The sequence below is a fragment of the Phaenicophaeus curvirostris genome, chromosome 13 (genome assembly GCF_032191515.1).
Source record: "Phaenicophaeus curvirostris isolate KB17595 chromosome 13, BPBGC_Pcur_1.0, whole genome shotgun sequence".
NCBI classification, from domain to species: Eukaryota; Metazoa; Chordata; class Aves; order Cuculiformes; family Cuculidae; genus Phaenicophaeus; species Phaenicophaeus curvirostris.
This window is the reverse complement of record NC_091404.1, coordinates 10,828,438-10,848,041: the sequence shown is the minus strand read 5'-3', so window position 1 is coordinate 10,848,041 and position 19,604 is coordinate 10,828,438.

Here is a 19,604-nt window from a genome sequence, read left to right as displayed (position 1 = left end):
CCTAGCAGGCTCTAGAAAGCATTAGGATTGGTTACCTGCACGGCAGTTTCATAACATACGCACTGTAATTCTGCTTTTCTATCAAATATATACTTTCTTCTGCTGTCTTAGTCAAGGTACTATTTGGAACTTGTTCAGAGGATATGACATCTGTGTAAGGGAATATAACTGTTGATATCCCTCTTGATGTCGATGTTGAAAGTTGTACGACAATGCAGAGTACCATTGGTTCTATAAGAGACAGGTGTTCCTGTATGAAAACAGGCAGGTTAGTGAAAATGCTGTCTTGTACACATGCAGTAGGATCCTATTCTAGCATATACCATTTTTTTCTCCAGGAACTTACAGAGGTAGAGATGAGGAAATTTAATTACATGGCTTTAACGTCAAAGGATGAAAGGTTTCAGTCATTGACCTGCCAGACCTAGACAAGCAATAGAGTGACCTCTTCCTTTTCTTATTCTTGTTTTTGATGACCCCAGACATAGGTAGTTCAAGCTGCTTCCCCTTGGGTCTACCATGATAATATGCCCTGCAATGTGTCTTCACAGTCTTGTACAACTTCAAAGTTATTATTCTGGCACAAATTAAACCATTTAAGAATTAATCTTCAAGAGAATTAGCAACATCAAGAGGGATCAAATCAAGATTATTTTCTTATTGAACAACTGCATGTTCACTCCAATAATTACATCAACCCTTCACCCCCCTAAACCTTCTATCATATAGAAAGTGATACTCAGGAGTACAGGACTAACATTAGGAGAATGAACACAATCTAACCTTGTTGATATAAATTTACTTTGCTATGCTCAGTAAATAACATTGAGGACACATCAGACATGACTTGCCCTGATTATTTTGAGTCACATGTCAGTGACATTTTTGATGATGTAAACTTTGAGTTATCTCATTTCTAAATGAGCTGTTTTGATTTACTAGAAGTAATTCAGTTTTAAATAGGTGTTCTGCAGTTGTCTTACATTAGGAAGCATTCCAAATCTAGCTTATGTTTTGCACAAACACTTAATTTTTTCAATTAGCTTTCCATTTCCCTTTCTGTCTGATTCAAGTAAGTTAAAAAGGAAATAGCTTCTTGTCCACAACACCTGTGGAAGGGAAATGAATTAAGAATGGTAGCTATATAATTACTGCTTAAGGTAAAGTATTTACTTGGACATGTACTATGGTATTATACACTTTCTATTTGATTAGCTTCTCCATTTTTTTTGCCTACATACACTTATTGCAATTGGCTTCATAAGTGGATTTAGTGCAAATTGATCTGTGGCTTAGAAAAATGGGAGATATATAATTTATTTCATTTCCCATTAATGAGCTTTACACAACAAAGATTTGCAGCTGCAAAAAACATATTACATTCCCTTTTCCTGTACCCAGAACTAAGGACCGACCCCATCCACAAATATTTTTTCCAGGTAGTAAATTTTCAGCAGAAACTATTACCAGATATAAGTATTCAGAACAAGATGCTGCGTACAAAGAGAATACAGCTGCGGATGAAATGTAAATCACTTTCTTCTAGGAGTCACAGAACACATTCCAGAAAACCCAAGGCAAGAAACCTATGATAAAAAGCTCTGTCAGGGTCCCAGTCCAGCACAGTACTAAAGTATATAATCATCTTCTATATACTTTGTCTCCTTCCCAAATGGGAAAAATCAGTGCTTATAAATAAAGCACAGGTTCAAATGCCATATTGAGTAAAGGGCTGATAGAAGCAACTCACAGTAAAGAAAACCAGATGAGAACAAGTGGTTTCATAACACAAAGAAAAATATGGAATACCCAAGTTATTAAAAGAAAAACAACCCTATTAAATCTATTTTGAAATAATTCAATAATTCCTTTTGTATATTGTGTTTTCAGGTTAGGTTTGTTTTTCTAAGTTGAAGTGGAAGAGACACTATTTAAAATGCATCAATTACAAGTGTTTCTAAATATATCAGAATCCTGAAGACACTTTCAGAGCAGACTTGTACTCAGGACTCTTGTTTAGAGGAAAAGGACTTCTCTAGGGGCTGAAGAACAGACTGTGTGTCAACTATAGGAATATACATGACAAAATTTTGTCTATCAATCAGCCACAGTCATAGCATTCTAGTGTGATCAGGCCTTCGGGGATTTCAGATGTTAGAAACTGTAGATGCAGTCATTTACATTCCTGCAATACGAACTACCTGAAAGAAAATACCAGTCTTTTCCTTTGCCCTTCACATAGAAATTCTCAACTGTATTTTGTCTGTCACCAGGTTCAAAATCCTGAAAGATCTGTGGCATTTTCATTGCATTTGAGATCCCATTCTTCTAGTTTGTTCACTTTTTACTTATTCTTTCATTTCCCATGCTTTTCTGACCCCCGTCCTGAACTTCAGATCCTCAGAGCACTACATAGTCCCATTTAGTTACTGAAAAACCTCTTTAAAATTTCCTCCTCAGAGCTCTATACACAGCTACCCTTGCTAGTCATGAAACAGGACAAACGAGACTAGACCCTAGAGCTTGGAATCAGTATCTTTATTTATGTACCAATTATCTGAGGTATTTTTTGTTTTGGTTTAGTTTTATAATAAAAGTACTACAGAACCATGGCTGAGTCCCATCCTGCTTTAATAATTCAGTCTGATCCACAGCTCACTAAAAAGAGAAAAACTTCAGCTGATTAAAGATTACGTAAAAGTAGTTTGGACCAAAAAAAGTATCAACCCATTAGTCTGTTTGAGAGGTATTTAAGAAAAAGCTTTTTCAAAGCAACAGTCCCAAACAACTAGAAAAAGAGTTATGCTGAGAAAGTGTAGGTCTGGTAATAAAAGAAGCTTTCATGTAGCCTGGAGACTGGACACCTAGAATTGTTTAAAAAATAATACAGTACAAGAAGGACATCCTTTGCACGTTCCAGATGCTTGGTTCCACCTGTTCTCTCTGTCTTGAGACACAAGTTGCACTGCTCAGTTTTCAAAGACTTCAGAGACACTTAGTGCTTTTAAAATGCATCTTGTGACAATTACAAGCATAGAGAGAACAATACAGTGTTAGTCTCCTGAGGCTAAACCTTAAACTTATTTACTTTTGGAAAGATAAATCTAAAAAGGGAGCCCTGAATCAACTATTAAATCACAGAAAGGATCAAATTATAGCATTAGCACTTACATTTAAAAACAAGTGCATATGCTCATTTTTTTGTTGTACATTTTTATGAAGCAGAAATAAGCAAACACTTGTGCATCCATACCTTAAAAGCTCTGATCACATATTTCTGGTCCAAATATCAAAGATATTTTACTAAGGATTGCCATCTTCAGGGAACGGGGAAAATAAGTCCCTGAGAAGTCTTGTGAGATTCAGCTGTAGTTCTTATAACCTCCTGCCTCCTCCTCCTTTCTTCTCATTCAGAGATTTCACTTCCCATTCCCAGAGGCAATGAATCCAGCAAGAACACTTTTTGACATCGTATCATCTTCATCCTCCCTTGGTCATCCTTGTATCCCTGGTGAAAGACACTTCCAATTCTACTCAGAAGCAGAAGGGCCCCTCCCTGAAGTTGCTCCCTGAGCAAATGGAGAGCGCTACCCCAGATCACAATGTGCTGCTCACCAGCCCCAAGCAATAAATCCTTCCTATTGGTTTCAGACATTTCTGCTGTGCTTTCTATAGAAAGTATTTAAGCTTCTGTGACATGCAGCTTAGTCACCTCAGACACTGCCAGCATGAAAACAAAGACAGGAGCAAAGTTCATCTCCAAAATCTCTTTTAACAGTATCACTCACACAGTAGAATATGAAGTTTACGAAAATAGTTTTATCAGCTGTTTCCTGCTATGTAGGCTGGGTAACCTCAGAGTTAAGTACAGTACTATTCCGGTCTGTCTAAAAATCAAAATGATATATTAAAAAGTCACAGACAGGTTACCCCTTCCTGATTAATTTTCCTAGCAAGAAGCATTAGCGTGAGCTAATACAAGAAAAAAGAAAACCTCATAGGAAAGCATCTGAACTCTTACAGACTTTACATACTTATACTGGAGACCAGACTTTTCATGAAAACTTCTCTAAAGCTCAGCAATATTAAGCCAGCAACAATTTAAACACAATAAAGGCTTGTGTAGTTTAAGTTGTTTAAGCATCCTAAAACAGTTGCCACAGGTACTACTTAAAGACTCTTTTAGTTACTTCTAAGAGAAGTATGAGTACATGTCTCAGAAATCACAAGAATCTGTTTATAAACAACATAATGAGATTCATCTCCTGCACAATTGCCAGAAATAAGCCCCATGAATCTCTTTAAGGTTAATAAAAAAGTTAGATTCCAACATGCTACATGGGAAATTATACACATGGCCTCTGTTCAGGCTAATGAGAGTTACGATGATAAATCTTAAGGCCTGCATGTGAACACACGTACCTTTAGCTAGACTCTGCAAGGGCAAAAGACTGAAGAATTAAATTTCAAATGCTAGAGTTAACCTGCTTAACGAAGAGTAAAGTTGTTTACTACCTAAATAGAATTAGAAAAAGAGAGAATAAGGAAAAAGACCAATAAATATTTCAGAGCTATCATGACTTTCATTTCCTACTGGGATTTACGAGCTAATTCCAATTATGGAATAAATCAGGATAGTCATATCTTTTCTGCCCAAAACACCATCTAGGCCTATCTCTCTAGTGCCTGATTTCCTGGCAAAACACAAAGATGTTCATGCATCTCATTCCTGTAGAAGAGACTGGCATCCAAATTCAAATGGCCCCGTCTGTAATTTTCTGAAACGGAAATTTTCATGCTAAAGTTCAATCAAAATCCAATTTTCAATTGTGTGATTCTCACGAACACAAAGCATTTGAGAATTATCATTCTTTTAAAAATCAAAAAAGTTAAAGGGGTAACATACCCCTGCCATTTCACCATATTAAATGAAAAAATAGTACTTGTTACAAACGTGAAAATAAAACTAATTCTTCAAAATGCCTCATCGCCTTGCTTCTTGATCAACAGTAAGAAAGGCTTGCAACATTTTAACGGCTGTGGACATTCATAAAGCATATTTTTGTTGCTTGCTCCTAAACACCACAATAAAGAATTTTGAGTATGATTCTTTTTTTGATCCATACCCTACAGATTTTTGATTCCTATTTCCTTTCATAAAAGAGTATCTTCAGAGATACTTGCAATGTTTTCTTTCCTGGAACTTGCATCAACCTATTCTGGAGAATCAATTTTTGCTTAAATTAAGAATGGATCATAAACAAATTTTTCTCCCTACTATAACTCCCATTTTAAATAACTGTAGAACCAGAATACCACAAGGCTGAATTCCTCTGTAAATACTGTGTGACTTAATCACTGGAGGATATTTTACTGTGTTGACAAGTATTCTTCTTACACAGTGGAACTCTGCTTGGTTTACTTCTTTTCTTTTTAAAATGACAAGACTTGTGTGGTTATCAATAGGCTTACTTCCCAACTTTCTGATTTTCCCTAGCTTTGGGATAATTTTTCTATGATTTCATAAAATCAATCTCAATTTGACATTATACTTGAATTTTTTTTCAGTCCTAGTACAACAATTCCTATCGCATCATTTTCTTTAGTAAATTTCATATTGAATTGAGTGAAAGAAGGCAACAATTCAGCTTAACATTGGTTCTTTGGACATACAAAGTGTAATTGTGATTGAATTACAGAGTCTAAATATTCAATTATACTCTCATTTTTTCTCTGGGAACTGTCTTTGGTATCCACCAAAAGACTTGTTTATATCAGAGAGTTGTGGAACTTGGAGATTGGCCAGAGATTTCAGGCTAAGGACCAAACTTGTTACAAGATTCAGTTCCTGAAATAATAAGGAACTTTTTCAGCATGTAATCATAGTATGAAAGCCCAGACACCCTCAGAGAGGGGACTGCATGCGTTTTATTATCCATAGATTGTTTATCTAGGTTGTGCATAGATCAGGCCAAGGAAATATTAATTGATTCACACTGTCTCTGGTGATTATTAGCTCCTATCACCTCTAAAGCAGGGGGTCTCCTTGGGTAAATGAATTCAGATTCATAATAAACAAAATACATGGAAAAAAACCCCAAGAATAGTCAGGATTAACTTTATAATACGTTACTGATAAGTAAATGATCCAAAAAAGAAAGCTGGAACTTTGGACACTAATCCTGAATATGACTCATCAGATAGAAAAGAAAATTCCTAGAAACTAATTAGTTAGAAGCAAGCTCCTACTGAGATCAGTGCGTATTGCATGGCCAAATACCTTTAACAATCTGGAACTACAGGTTTAACTTCTTAATCATGAGAAATAACAAGATACCTCGCATTAACAATTAATTCACCAGCATCTTTAACATGTAGGCCATTCAAATGCTTTTTAGCCTCCATAAACAACTCATGCTTTACTAATTAGCTATAACTACCTTCTCCAGGTCTTGTATGTAATGAGCACTAGCCTCTTTATTTCAAACATCAATTAAAGATTAATATTTTAACAACCACAAGCCATATATACGTCAAAAAAAGAATGTGCTGTACTTCAGCATTTTTGTCTCATTGCTCATGAAGCACTTCAGACTTTATGAATAAATAAAATGGAAAATCAAGTAACTTGCTCTGGTTGTGTTTTGATACACACCTGTGAATAATCTGTTTCTAATAAAACCCACTGTTTTAAAATGAACTATTAAAATACTGTATTTCATATCATGCATAAACAAGACTTGTAACAACTTTACAATAAGTCTGAGGGGCAAACAGAAGATATAACCTTAATTGAAACACTAAAAATACAGACCTCTCGTAAAATCAGCTCTATTGCATTCAACAATGTCAATTACATATTCTATCACTGCCATAAAAATAGGTCAGTATTTATATGGCTCCCATACTCTTAATATCTATATATCTTACAAATTTTAACATACCCCCCCTTTACATTACAAGGAAGCTGATATACATACTGTTACATCCTGAAGGTGAAGCACTCAAAGCAAAGAAACGATGAAGTGCCTAAAATCCACAAAAGTAATCTTCATTTGCTTGTACTTAGGAGTGCTCAGATTTTCCACTGGTAAAAAAATCTCAAATTTTTAAAGTTCTGCCGTCACGTGTGCTCAGAATTTATGGGGCCTCCAGCCTGACTGGAGCGGCAGTGGTGCAGTCTCCATCCTAAGCCAGGCTGGGATCCAGAACACCAGGATCATGGGGCTGAGAGAATATGATTTAATAACTCTATATTTAGGATCTCATCTGGAAGAAAGAGAAGTGGGCCTGAATCACAGAATCACAGAATCACAGAATAACCAGGTTGGAAGAGACCCACCGGATCACCGAGTCCAACCGTTCCTACCAAACACTAAACCATATCCCTCAGCACCTCGTCCACCCGTGCCTTAAACACCTCCAGGGAAGGTGACTCAACCACCTCCCTGGGCAGCCTGTTCCAGTGCCCAATGACCCTTTCTGTAAAGAATTTTTTCCTAACGTCTAGCCTAAACCTCCCCTGTCGGAGCTTGAGGCCATTCCCTCTTGTCCTGTCCCCTGTCACTTGGGAGAAGAGGCCAGCACCCTCCTCTCTACAACGTCCTTTCAGGTAGTTGTAGAGAGCAATGAGGTCACCCCTCAGCCTCCTCTTCTCCAGGCTAAACACCCCCAGCTCTCTCAGCCGCTCCTCATAAGGCCTGTTCTCCAGCCCTTTCACCAGCTTTGTTGCTCTTCTCTGTACTCTCTCCAGAGCCTCAACATCCTTCTTGTGGTGAGGGGCCCAGAACTGAACACAGTATTCGAGGAGCGGTCTCACCAGTGCCGAGTACAGAGGGAGGATAACCTCCCTGAACCTGCTTTTTTTTTTTTTTTTTCATTTCAGTATAATAGTAGTATAGTATAATTACACTTAAAACAATCGTGGTGTGAAGGAAGATAGCCCTGAAAAGAGAGTCATTAGGAGCAGTTTATGATGGAAGACAGTGAATGCTTTTTAGCGTAATGTGCCTGGAGACCGAATTTAAAAATATATTTCAAAATCAGCTTAGGTGCTGAGCACTACAGCACCTAGGTCTTTTTGTAGCTTGACCCAAAACAAATGATTTAGAAATGTTTCAATTAATTCCTTTCCTGCAGTGCTTCTCAGTACACTGGGTTCTGCAGCAGAAACACATATTGTCTCATTTGAAAAGCACTCAAAAAAAAGAGTATTTAGAGCTAAGAAACTCTAGCACACAACTAAAGTGTCATCTTTTCAAATTATTAGCAAATGAGAAACACAAAATTAAACCTATTTAAAGCAAACACTACTATTTCAGGGCTTTTCATTCAGTTGGATTTCACAGAGAACGATTAACAATTCAGTACAATTATGTGGTAAACACAAATAAGTCAGAACTGGCATTTTTCTTCCTTTCTTTTGCAGTCTTTAAAAATATGAATTAAAAGAACAGGATGATGGTTTAAAAGGGGTTTCTTTTTAATCCCTGAATATATGCAAAGAGCATATTCTTCTAAATTTCTCTAAAAAGACATGGAAAATTGAGGAATAAGCAAGTTTTTAAGGAACAGTACTGAATATTCAAAACGCAAATTGTTTAGAAAACTCAGGCTTGTATGCCAGACAAAATCTGTTCTGTCCTGGGTTTGGTATTACTTGAATTCTTATTCTGAAAAATTACTGAGACACAGCTGGTTTTGACTAGAAACTTTCTCTTATCTTAGAATGAGAGATAGAATGGGATTTATAGACTGCCTCACCCTTATTTCTGCACTTTGCAAAGAAAGGAGTCATTTGCACCTACTACCTACTGACTAAATTGTCAACAAAGGAGAGAGAGGAGGAAGATAGAAGATTTTCCCAGTACAACCCTGCCTTTCTGAGAGACAAAACCATAAACTCAACGTTTGAATAATTAGAGATAAGAGTCAGGAGAAGAGGCTCAGGTACTAGGATCAGTACAGACAATGTGGGCAGGAACTGTAAAGTTCATAAGTGTACAGGGGTGCATGGACTCCATTAGTTATACCTGCAAACTATTCATCTATTTAAATCTGATTGCTAGGCTTAGCTATAATGCATTTGTCAGAGAAAACTTCTCCAGCAAGCCACTGACTTTCAGTTTTATGCAGGTCATACACCATTATCAACTGCATAAACTGTTTTTTTAAACAACCAGATGCTTATTTAGTTTTTATACATATCAATATATATATATCAATATATGTATTACTAATATATAATTACTGTTGATTTAAGACTTTATTATATGAGCTTCAGAAGGTACAAAGTATCTAAATTGTGTCTTTTAATTAAAAGAATCTTACATGATAATCACTTAATCTATTCTGAGATCTCAGAGACAGTAGTCAGGTTTACCTAATCTATATAACTGTCATGAGTTTAATTGACTAATGGTTAATAGGGATTTCTAAAACAGATTAAATCAATAGCATTAAGCAAAAAGACAGATTTCTAATGAGACTCATTGATTTGGTGGCTGATTTTTAATGAATCCAGAATGAGCAAGCAATATCTTATAGAAGAGAATTAGAACATCCCAACAGAGCTTTACTGCCTTGTTTGAAGAGTGCTGTATGTTGCTTTCAAGTAAGGAATAATTCATTTGCAGAAGTAACTCTCCGTTTTAATCCCACATGATGGTTAAGGATATTGGTAACCTAAAAATGGAAAAAGCTTCAGAAAAATAACAGTAAGTCTGTTATTTTGGTTAAGGCATCAAGCAGGATGTTATTGATTGTGTCATGCTGTCCTCAGCCCATGAATATCCAAGAGCAGAGTGATTACTGAAGCACACCATGAAATCTTTATTGATCATATTTCTTTGCAAAAGAAAGTGTGCACAGGGAATGGCAAAACCAGGAGCCTACCACTGTAATGGCCATGGTCCAGACTAACCATGAAGTAAACTTTCTCCATCCTACGCAAAAGAGCACTTCCCACATTTTTTTTATCAACTCCCAAATTTGCATTGAACAAGGAGGTTCAGCTTGTTGTGACTCAATTCTCCACCTAATTTTCATTTGCTTATTTCTTATTATTAACATTTTCCATGAATCTCCTTACCAAATCACATGATTTCATTTCAAAACACTTCCTAATATTCTCTTTCCCTCAATCCAACATTTTTCCAGCTATGTCTCTCATAATTCCTTTGCTTTGCAATGAACCAGGACTTGGCCTAATGTCTCCTTTGTATGGCAAATAGAAAAGTTGAAAATGGTATAAGACTTTTTTAATTTAGTTGAATTTATTTATGCTGTTAACAATACTAAAATATACATTATTCTATTAATCTATGGTTCAACACCTCTCTAACATTTTCCAAATTCTTTTGGTGGATATTTTTCCCAGATAAGTATTTGACAGTCAAGATTTTTTTTTTTTTTAAAAAACTCATATCTAAGTTTTCCAACCATTGATACAAAACAATAAATAGCTCAAAAACTAAATACAGCTTGGTCTTTCTGGTCCAGCTTGTTTTATGACCTTGAGAGCAGATCTGCCACTTTTTCCCTTATTATATAGGAAAGGAAGAGAGGAAAAATAATTTAAAAATGCTGACATTTGAAAAGCGTTGACCAAATTCAACTTGAAAATGCTTGACCTCAAGGCTGTAACAGCCAACAGCATAAAAAGCAGGGAAGTGCCGCATTTGATAAGTTGCTCTTGTATTAGAGGTGAAACATAAAAGATCTACAGCAGCTGAGGTTACTAGTTACGCAGTAAAAAGGCAAGGTTAAACTTCCTGTCAAATTCCGGCAAAAGCAGCTGCACTCTGAGTTTTTAAATGCCCCATTGCTGCTTCAAGTAGCTATTGCATTTTTCAGTCTCCTTTCTGGAGTACTGCTGAACACTTCTTCAGAATTACCAACTTAGTAACAGTGTGTAAGGTGTGGGTTGAAATGTTCCCTACACCTTGCAGTGAAAACCACTGCGATAGAGTGGTTTCTAAATACCAGTACAACTTGACCCAGGGCAACTCTAAATGTTGGCTTGGCTAGAATGTAATTTTAGGAACTCTATAAAATACTTTAAAGTACTTGCAGGTCACACCATGAGTTGTTACCACAAAAACGTTTGTCATCTATAAAGAATTCCTGAATCAAAAAGAAACAAATATAATGACAAAAATCGAAGCAGCAAGAATTGGGAAATGTAAATACTTCCATTGGCAAATAGATCAGCTTTAGCTGGCACATCAAACCAGTCAGCTTCAGCATGAGTGTGATCAATAACAAGCCATTTGGCCAGGACACTCAAAACATGTCAAAACCCAGTCCTTTTCTGTTCCATTTGCACTCAGTCGTCTGCCCTTCAACAAACCTTCCATTTATCTATTTTAAGTATTACAGATAATGCAGTTATTTTCCTGGAAAGTGTAGATAGTGCATGATTAGATTTATTTTTTTAATCCTAGTGTCTAATGTTAGCCAGTCATGAATGCAAAGAGTTGTTAAGATAATATATGTTCTTTTCTACCCTTAATTCTCTCATTTCTCTACTATGTCTTGTTATACCAAACAACAATTGCCATGCTTTACTTTTATCTGATTTTATGATAAAAGAAGTTATATTTTACCATTTTCATCGTGTATCTCTTCAGCGGGAAAAGATCTTACTTTGGGATGTTAATTTTTACTGAGATTGATCTCCACAATTAATCTCAGTGAATTATATGTTTAATTAGATGCCTTGAGGAAACTAGAAATGCATTGAATTAAAATATATAGTCATTTTAGTTGATATTGTGCGTAAATATCAGTAATTAACCAGATGCATGTTTTAATATAGGTAACAAAGTTCTCTAAAGATATGCATTAGAAAATATCCTTCTAAGGATATTCATCACTCCAAAAACCTGCAAAATACATATTCTCTGTCATATTTTCATTTTTGGTCCCTGATAAGATTGCATGATAGAAGAAGTGTTTTAATATTTGTGCAATTCTGTTCCATTGTCTCAGAGACAGAGAGGTTAGCAGAAACACTTCACTCAGAAAGTTTACAATTGGTGTATTCTAATGATTCTATTATTATCAGCATGAAGGCTTGGGGAAGAGGAGGAAGAAGCTTTAAGGAAATACTTAGGAGATCAAAGAATAACTTTGCTCATTCCTAAAAATAGTGTGAATGCAAAGCCCACAACATGTCAAAGACATAAAAATGTGTTGGTTCATCCCCCCCAAATCCCTTTCTCTATAGATGTCTTGTGTCCAAGCTCACAGCCTCACCTTCCCACTGTAGTTTACAGGCCTGTAAACTGTGAGAATATACTTTTCATTAAATATTTGAAGTTATAGGGTTTTTTTATCATTACCAGACAGATTTTCTCAGTCCTCTTATTGTCTAGTCCTCCTGCACTGATTACCCAGTGGGCAATGTTGGACATAAAGTCATGTTTCTAAATGACAATTATTCATAATACCTAAAATTACAAAAATTCAGCACATGTGAGTAGATCCCTAAGCTTCAAGAGACGGGGTTAAATTTCCTGTGTCATGTAACCTCATTTTCCTTGCTGATTTTCAAGAGCCAGTGTTTTAATTAACTGTAATTTGGAAGCTTATTGGACACATTCTACTCACTTGCTAACTAAGACTCCAAAGCTAGTGTACATCTCAGCTGTTGCATTTGAAAACAGGAAATATTATTCTAATTTCAGAAAATGACATGATTTTGAACCCTAACAGCGGTTTCTTTTTTGTACATACTTCATTGTATAGACGACTGATGTTTAGACACTGGATAACAAAATTAGAGTCTCCCTAGGGACATATGCATTCTTAGTAAATTCTAAGATTTTTAAATGAGCTTACTGTTTCAGTAGTTTTCAAACAGTGGTTCCACTATCATAGGAAATGTTACTTACCAACAAACTGGAAAATAGTATTTGGAACACATTTTTTTGTGTCTCTGTTCTGCAGCAGTGAAGATCTTTTTGACAATGTAATCTGCAGTGGAAAATAGATATTGATTTATATTAGTGTTTTGTTTTCTTCAGTTTCTTCCTGGCCTTTATGATTATTCAGAAGTGAGAAGTAATGGAGCATTTTGTTTTTTAAACTAACCTTGATGCCACATTGAAAGTATAGGAAATATGGTTATTGCTCCATGTGAATTCAAAGATGACGATTTGCAAAGTGATTTCAACATGAGAACTGCAAAGCAGGAGAGCATTTCCCTTCTGCAGGCTTCAAGGGGCTTGTTAAAACCAGATCAGTTCCAACAGTTTCAGTCTGGATATCTCTTGGTTTCAGTCTGGTTATTTCATTGTACCTGTTTTATTTATTTATTATTGCTTTTACTTAGACAAGAATGGCAAAATCCCCAGTAAGTCTTTCTTGGAAGACCGTGCCAGTAGCTAAGTAAATGAATGCTTCAAATAAAACCCATTTCAATGTCTGTTCAATAACAGCTGAACGTTTCATTGTGAGCCAAATCAAATAGTACATAGGAACTATTTTGATGAGAAAGTTTTCATTGAAACTGACTTTAATGGAAAGTGTGGGTTTCAACTAAATTCATTTTTTCATGACTAGTGAATACTTTTCATCCAATAAGTGCATTATTAAAAAAAGGTATTTTTTACTGCAGCTGAACTATTTTAAGCTCCTAACCTTTCCTATTTTTCCCCTTAGAGTTCCCCATTCCTGCCAAACAAGCAATTTAAACTTCTTTAAATGTGCTATATGGAAATTCAGTTCAGATACCTTCATCCTCTTCAATGTTCTGTGTTCTGGTCTACATTTTCATTGATGATCACAAGCAGGGCAAAACCACAAAACAGATCATTGAGAAGCCCAGGCACATCTTGGAGATACTGACAAGCCCACAACTGACTAAACAAGAGCCACCAGTCTGACAAATCTTGGAGCCATCTGGATCTTTTAATTTTACTTTTTTACGTTTACTTTCCAATGTTATTATCCTGAAGTTGAAGTTTTCTACAGAACTATCCCATTTGTCAGACTGGCTTTAATGGTGAAACTCTCATATTTCAGGTGAGGAAAGCAAAGCTCTTGATACCACACATTAAAAAATAATGTCATACATTTGACTACTTTGGAAGTAATCATAACACACTAGTTTCTTGTCTCTCCCACTGCAGATAGAGCTAAACACATTTTTTTTTCTATGAAAGGGAAGATAACTAAGTTTAACTCTACTAATTGCATTTTAGTCACATGAATACGGTCATTCACCCCACTTGGAAGGTTTCAGAATGTTTTCCTTTATCATTGCACACCCCATTTCCTTGGAGAAAGAAAGCTTGTAAAGCACTGCCTCTTATTTCTGCTTACTCCAAGAAGAAACACCTATGGATTTCCACTATCATTTTGTGTTTATGATTTAGATTTAATTACTCATAAAAAACAGAGCCTACACACTGTGATTTAAGCAAAGGAAGTTCTTCGCTTGGTTTCTCCATTATAACACTAGTAGTTTAATTAATTGTAAAAATATAGATATCTACTATGGTTCCTACTATTTTTCATCATATCGGGACACAATTTGAGGTCTATTTTTTCATTTTTATAAGCTATTACAACTCTTTATTTGATTTTCATTCATCTTTTATATTAGAAATATGAGCTGATAGCATCTTCAGTCAAATTCAATTAAACTAGGTTTACACTGAATATTTCTTATTTTCTGTCTTGCCAGAATCCAGGTAATGAGCTTATAATACATTCATAAATAATTTTAATGCTTGTATTGTGTCTTCATCACTGATAAATTTGAAGCCAAAATAGCCATAGTAAACAATTCAATATTGGAATTTCAATGGAGAAGAGACAAAACTATTGCTTCTTTACGTCATGTTTTTTAAAAGAGTCTGTAGATGCAGAAAGATCTTGTACACATTCCATGAAATTTTAACCTGACCACTGCTGGACCAGGAGGAATACTAGACCAGGTCTGATAAACAAAGGTATTTCTTGAAGAGTATTGTCTTGTTCCGTCATTTGGTTTATATGTTTCAGAAACATGCACAGTAAAATTTCTGCGTCAAATTTAATGCCCCTTGCCACTTTCATAAAACTGGAAGTAACAGAAGAGAAGAAATTCAACAGGAAACAAACAAACAAAGAAAAAAAATAAAATCTAAGTCTAACTAGAATGGAAGCTTTGCTTTAATATTTTTTTACAGGATCTATGAAGCATACTGATTAGGACAATATTTTTCCTCCTACATGGAAGAAAGAATGCCAGAAGTACAATAAGCATGAGAAACAGCTTGGCAGGATGGTTGACATTTCAGGGGTACTTGTGGAGGAGAAGAATCTGATAGCCTGATTACAGGAAATAAGATGACTTCCCAGCTAATTATTGTATGGTCAGCTGGTAATAAAACTTAACCAGTTTATACACTTTTATGCATATTATAAAAATTCAATGGGTTCATACTGTGGAACTCACTGAAACTCCTAGTCTTTTAATAAAAGCTAGTCATTTGAAAGGCAAAACTTATTTAAAAATCAACAAAATGTATATTTTCAAAATTAATGGGGACAGGAATAAGTCAGAACTCAGTCTTCACATCCAGCCAATGAAAATAGCTTCATTTTTCAGACTGTCAACTAAATAGCATACACAAACAATATGAATTTCAGAAATTTCTTGAACTGCCTGTATTAAGAACCTCCTCTAGTCCTCCTACCCTGGGTCACCTTCTTACTGTTAGAAGCAAAGCTCTTATTACTTCTCAAAAAAATTAAGCAAAAATCTTTCTCCCTTCTAAGTCTAATAGCTGTTTTTGCCTCTGCTCCTTGAATCCCAGTCAGTTCCAGCTGCCCTCTGTTCGTCCCAGTCTTCAAATCCAAGTTCAGCTTCAATCAACTGTAGCATTGCTCTTGACTTCATCATAGCCAAGATTTCAGTCTCAAGGATTATTAAGAATGTGGATGCTAAGTGCTGTCACTTGAACCATTTTCCAGAAGATATTCCAGTACTGTAGTAGACTGACTTTAATTCTATGTAGAAGACTGCAAAAACAGGTATTTTTTTGCTTTACAGTGAAATAAGCTGAAACAAAGATCTTAAAAATATCTCTCATGATTATTTTTCATAAAAGTTAAGAAGACAAACATAATCAATATTACTTCTGGTCAAATATTGCCTGAGGGTCTGACTTGTAAGATTCGGAGGGGAAGCCGTAATCTCACTGAATCTGCTCCTGAAATACCTCTCCAACTAAATGCAAATTTCTTGAAGAACTCAAATTAACTGAAAACTTTCCTGTAACAAGCCTTCTAATAATAAATATCAGCGCAGTTCAAAGTAAGAGGAATTAAAATGCTATTTATAGCCTGGATTTAAAGTACTACATTACTGGAGTGTTTAGAATTCTTAATAGTATAATTAAAGTGGTTTAATTGCTGTAAGTGGGCAGGAGATTGTGTGTGTGAAATGGACTCTTTCCTACAGGCCTACATGAGCAAAAGCACTAACATCACTGTGAAGCAAGTGCCATTATATGAAAGGAAGTCAGAATATCTCTCTTAATAACATTTTCTTGTATTTACTTCTAGACTAAGATCTACCTGTACAAAATTAAATTTATGTTTGACAGTCATCAAGAACTTTAGACATCCTGCTTATAAAACTCCTGAGAATGTCCCTAGGAAGTCAAACAGAAAATATGGGAAAGGAAAGTTGGTATTTGAGCAAAACCAGTTCTCTGGAGTGGGGGGTGGATCTCCACTTGTTCCCTAAGCAATTCCCTAACTAAAGAGAATTGTTGAATAATTCAGAATATTTCTTATCTTTCATTGGGCTAAATCTTGAAGTTTTAGAACATTTTGTGAAACGAAAGTCCCAAAATAGTTATCTGTGACAAGACAAAATCTTTCATTCAAACATTTTGAAATGGCTTGATTTTCATTGTGGCCTCTTTCCTTTAAAGCACAAAACAACCCTTGAAGCCCCACATTTTTTAGTTTTCAACACACAGAAACTTCACAAAAAGGGATAATTTGTGAAAATGCCAGTTAATTCCATACTCCTTTCCAAATGTAAATTTTGTTAAAAATGACCTTTTAGAAGAAACAGTTTGGTTTTACTGATGAAGTATTAGCATAAAGAAAAAAAACCCCAAAAAACACAAAGCAAACAAATTACCCACAAGTTCTTGAAACCCCATGATGAAATAAGTTCTAAAACACACGGCTCCCATGGGAAGGGATTCAGCTGCCCTTCCCAGCCACACTGAGAGAATCAGTCTTCTATGGGACTATTCTGCTGATGGGAATCCCAATCGAGTTTCAGACTTTTTTCAGTGGCATTTTTCTATAACACACACAGCATGGACTTGGATATTTCCTTAAATAAAAGGAGGAACTGCATTGCTCAGATGTCTTGAAAAAATTGGCAGCCTTTCCTGCCAGTGAAGGTCATTTAAAGCCATATCACAAAGTGAGCTACAAATCACTGCATCCTCCAAAATCGACCACTGATTGCCTGCTTAAGGATGCATAAAACAACTTACAGAGCACAATTGCATATTTGTAATTTATTCCTGCATGCTTAATTAGAGGATTTTTTTTTTAAACACAGGTAAAAATGAGAGAAAGATGGTTTATTGCAGAGTGCTAAAGAAACAACATTATCTTGGAGGCAGTAGCCTGTCTGCTGTTTTCAGTATTCTCTTTGCTCTAACCCTTAAAGGAATCATAATTTCTTTGTATTCTAGACAGTAATCACAACTGTAAGACAAGAGAATGTTAAAATAATTATAAGAGAGCTATGGTGGCTTATTAAAAAATTAGGTATCTAGAAACAAAGCATTGCACTGCTTACCTTGTTGTAAGTTGAGTGCACTGAACAATCAATATTCAGGACACCTTCATGAGTGTGTATGTTGTATAATCTAGATATTACTTCACTGCAACCCATTGTCAGTTTTGTTAGTGGGTTGTTATTGTTTTGGTTTTTTCCTCCAATCATACAGATTTGGAGGAAAAACAAAAATTGGTATGTAAAAAATCGTTTGGAAAACACCAGATTCTCAGTCATATCAATGTTTCATTTTAACGAATACATATGCCTGGAATCTATATAAACATAGCATGTATCTGCATTCTTGTCCTACAGATTTTAAGATCCCTTGTCTACTTATTTGAAATAAGATGTGGCCTGATTCTTAGTGAAATTTAAATTCAAAGGAGCACTCGGTAGAGGGTACAATGTCTTAGATGACACTAGTGAGTTTAACTAGTAAATTCAGTCAGGTGCCTGTGCTTATTTTGGTTCAAGTTCTGGGTTGTTTTTTATTTTTTTTCATAATCACTTGGATTAGATTTTGAAAAGTGATATTTTAATACTGACCTAACAGAGCAGAATGCACTGTGAGTAATCTCAGAGGCCATTTTATATCTTCTACAGATTTATATAACACAATTTTATATTCCCAGTGACTGTCAATCTCTACCTTTAGTCAAAGGAATTCAGCAGTTGCATATCTGCTTGGTTTTAGATAGATATAAACAACACCACTAGATTTCTAAGCATTTGGAGTATTAAAATTAATACAACTTTTTCTTTTCCTACGTCAGTATTACACAACAAAAAGCAAAGTCTGCATGATATTCTGTTAAACACAACAATTTTTTCAGCAGCAATAAAAACATCATAAGGCTATTTTTAGTACAAATGGATTTTATTTTGACTAATATGTTGCAAGTTCTTTGATTTCACCTTTCCTTTTTTTTCCAACACCACTTCCTTCCTCATCATGTTTATTTTCTTTCACACCTGCTATAGCAAAACATCTGAAAATAGTACAATAAGATGATAGGCTAAATGCTATACTGCAAAAGAGAAAAGATCACTTTCAGTCCTACCAAATAGTGCCACAAACTGTGTCTCTTTAGTTCTCTGGAATTTATCTAAGTAGTTTATGGCATTAGTGGTCCATAAAAAGAAAACAGGAGGATACTCGGTAAAATTACTTGCATAGCTAAGATTAAAATTCAGCTCAGTCTCATGAAAATTCTGTTAATGAGGGTAGGAAATGCTACAGCAGCAATCTATACAAGGAAAAAAGTGAGAACACAGGAAAAAGATAATTTCTCTAAAAGAGGTGGAGGCTGTAATGTGCTGCTTCCTATCACCAGAGTGAACCAGCTGAAAGTAGTGGTGGCAATGCTGCATATAACTAAAACACAATTATATATAAATATATACACACACACGCACATATCAACAAAATGAACAGCATTCTTTTTAGAGAGAAATGTATTATACACCCCCCACCCCGAAAGTTAAGAAACTTTTACAGAGGATATTCAGTTTGAAGAATAACAAAGAAATACTGACTTTATTGCTTAGAAAACAGTACAATTTCAAGTTCAAATATTCTGTGCATGCTTCACATAGGGATATTTTATAAGGGTGCTGAATCAGCAAAAATATCCTGCTGATTTCTCAGCACTTCAGAAATTCACTGTGAAGAATCCTGGTCTTATTTCTGAGAATATAAATATGGAGTAAGTCTGCTTTGGAGGAGGTGGTGACAGTTTATAAGCTTTATTTAGGAATGATCCTTTCAAATGACTCTAAATCCATTGTATAAATA